This window comes from Chinchilla lanigera, unplaced genomic scaffold (genome assembly GCF_000276665.1).
Source record: "Chinchilla lanigera isolate Chin_1 unplaced genomic scaffold, ChiLan1.0 scaffold00072, whole genome shotgun sequence".
Lineage (NCBI taxonomy): Eukaryota > Metazoa > Chordata > Mammalia > Rodentia > Chinchillidae > Chinchilla > Chinchilla lanigera.
This window is the reverse complement of record NW_004955473.1, coordinates 11279995-11283531: the sequence shown is the minus strand read 5'-3', so window position 1 is coordinate 11283531 and position 3537 is coordinate 11279995.

Here is a 3537-nt window from a genome sequence, read left to right as displayed (position 1 = left end):
ATAAATATTATATATATATATATATACATATATATATCTGTCTCCTGGTATTTGGGAAGACAGACTGGCATTTCTTCTAGGATCTGCTGACCAGATGTTTTCGGTATTTCCTGTTGGTGGTGATATTCTGTATACCCCATTTCCTTTCAATGTTGCTGAAATGTGTGTATCTTTAGAATGTAAATGTGACACTTATGAAAATTCAAATGCTTTGAAAAAGGGACTAAACAGTGACTTCTCTGTGTTTTTAAAATGGTTTTGTGAAAATGTTTTGATAACTTCCCACTTGGTAAAGGGATTAAGAGAGCTTTCAAAATCAACGTAAGTGTAGCAAGGGATGGGGCACTATCAGGCAATCCTCTCGGTGCTTTCCTAAAACGGATCTCCGGGGCTTTCCAAGAAGCCTGGAATTTCAGCTCACAGATCTGTTTTTCTTGCTTCGGTGTGCATTTTAAGTCAATACAGCTGAGTATTTAGCATTGAGGTGAGGGAAATGCTGCCTATACTCCCAGATGTGTTTAGAGTATCTTTCTCAGAAACAACACTGTGTTTAGCTCTGCTTTCTCTGCTAAGTATGCCATTCAAGTGTACACCACCAAGACAGGACCGCGTTGCAAGGTGGGCCAGTAGGTTCAGACCACAGTTCTCAATCTGACTTTACTCTCACTTGGTCTGTCTTACCAGCTTCTGTGTGTTACTGCTCGCGGCTCTCTGTCAAACTGCATGTGTCCTTTTCTAGTTTGCAAAGACTAAAATGCATTCCCAAACCTACTGCTAATTGGAGGGCCTCAGCATCGCTCCCAGGTCCTTGCTTGGAGCAGATTTTCTACTGACTCTCAGAAGATCAATCTACTGCTCCACAGGCTATCAAGTAACTAATTGCATACCTACCGTTGGCATCATCAGAACAGCCAGAGGAAATAGTCTCCGCTCACTAATTACCTCCTATATAACAACGTATGCTTTCTGTAGTTCAGTAGTTTGCTCTCATCAGTAATGTGCATTGGGAAGTTTCCAGACTGTAAAAACTAGGAACTCGCCTTCATTTCACAAGTGTGACCTTTAGATGCTTAGTTGACTTACTGGATGTTTGCTCCTGTCTTCAGAAAGGAAAGGAAGAAGTCTCGTTCCCACGAAACATTTTCAGAAAAGTGTAATATAAACTTTCATTCCAAAAGTTGTGTCATAAGCAAATAATTCACCTGTCAGGTTTTAAATGGTATTGAACAAAAAGGAAAGCTGTTGTGTTTTTGTTTTGTTTTGTTTTGTTTTCATAAAACTGTGATTTTCAACTTATGAATGCTATAATGTCCCAGTGTGGGAAGCTAATGCTGTGTGAATACAACGTTGTATAAAACAAACCAACAAACCTACACACAAACGTTTTCATAGGCACTGTATAAGAGAAATGTATGTTTATTGACTCAAATCAATTTTTCAGAGAGGAAATTTCACTGGGATAAAGAAGTGAGTAAATTGATTTATTATTTTTTAAAAAACAATTGCATGTTTAAAAAGCTGATTGCTTCAAATTTCTGCTACTAACTTCAAGCTATGGGAGTTTGGCAGTACTTACTTGAGGATATTTTTTTCCAATTCTTTTCTTTTTGTTGTTAAAGCTGTACTTCAGTGAACAGAAAAATTGCCAAGCAAACTAATGGCCATAAAAACATAAATTGCATGTGTGGGCATAATTATAGAGCCTCATTGCCATGAGGTATTGTACAAAGTTTTAATACATTTTGTAAATAAAATTGTAAAGAAAGAGTTCTGCTTCTATGCTTTGACTACTTGTTTAAAATTTACTTGGATGTAATGCTAAGAAGTCATGTACTAACTGACTTCTCATCTGAAACTTTACCAATAACATGACCACCACCTGACTGGTGATCTTCACAAAGGATTGCAACCACTGTTGGGCTCACACCCCTCAGGCCAAACTGTACCATAATTCAAGACCTCAGATTAGTTTGACTTTAAGGCCTTCCATTCCCATTCTTTATTTCCTCCACACTTTGTTAGCCTCCACACTCCACAGAGTAAATTTTATCCTCCCAAGGGTCAATGATTTAGAGTGGGAGAAGAAATAAGTAACTGAGGACTCTATGGATTTTAGGATATTTCTGGAGAAGAAATAAAAGGTTTGTTTTGCCTGATTTTTACACTCTGAAGATGGAATTCAACTTTACCCAATGACATAAGTGTTTAAATGTAGATTAGTTTTATAGAATGATCATAGAAAATAAAAATAGAGAAAGAGAAGACATAAGTTACAATGGAACTGGAAAAGAGAAATATCCAGGTGAGATTCTAGAGTGATAAAGGAAGAAATGTATCTGGAGTTAGGGAATTAGGGAGGAAGTAACATAAGACCTTTCAGAAAAAGAAATATAGAAACAGAAAAAGCAAATTCTCAGAAAATTCTGATATACTCATACCACAGTCAACTTGGCCTTTAAGCTTCAGTACAGTATAAATACTACCCTTTCCACTGTCATCTGAAATGCTCACTAAGTGTCAAAACACTTATATTTTATAATAATTCTTCAACTGCTTTTCTTGTTTAAAAATTAAGACACATGTAACCGACCTACCAAAAGGAAATTGAATCTCTAGGGAACAGATTCAGCGACTAGAGTAGACTAGACTGATGGTCCCCTTGGGGGCTGATGAAATCAGTTCAAGTACCAAATGGTGTCCCCAGATCTTCCAAAATAATAGACTTCTATTTTAACTCTAATTCCTTACCCCAGAGGAGAAGTTAATCTCAGATGTTGTCGCAGATGAGAATGAAGGACTATTTTGGTTTAGATGGTGTGTAGGATTTTTCTCCTTAAAGGAAGAGAGAAACAAAAAGGAGTACTTTCCATGTTTCTTAAATTGGACTCTAGGTAGCTATATATTTTGCTTACACATAAGGTCAACCTTGCCAACCAAATCTTCAAACAGGCCTTGAGCTTCAGATGATTTGCTCCCATGGTGCACAAAAGGACAATGACTCTTGAGCTCTATTTTGGTCTTCTTGCCCTGTTACAACTCACCTTTAATCACACCCTGTCAAAAGAACAATCTTTCAACAGGAAATGTAAATATATTTAAAAGAATACTTGGTATAATCATGGCAGAAATGATGCTACAAGTTGTCTTCCTGCTGGTGAATGAGAGAAAGAGTTGACTGTTACTGGGAGAAATAAACATAGAGAAGAACAAACTGAGAAGAAGTAAAACAATTATTCCTCAGAATCCAGAACTTATCAAGAAAATTAGACATTAATGTGCTACCTCACAAGGCCAGAACCCAGTTACAGCACAAACACCACCGCAACCTATTATTTGTTGGAGAATTACTTTCAAAAACTGGAATGAACTTCTCAGCTACTCAGGACTATATCTACCCTCTTTTCCTCACCCTGTTGGCACCAGTTTATTATCAGATCACTTGGAAAACACAAAACTCAGCAGCAAAACATCTGCATGCAATTATGAGAGGACACAAAACTTAGCAACCAAATAGGAAAATCTCTCTTCAATCTAAGG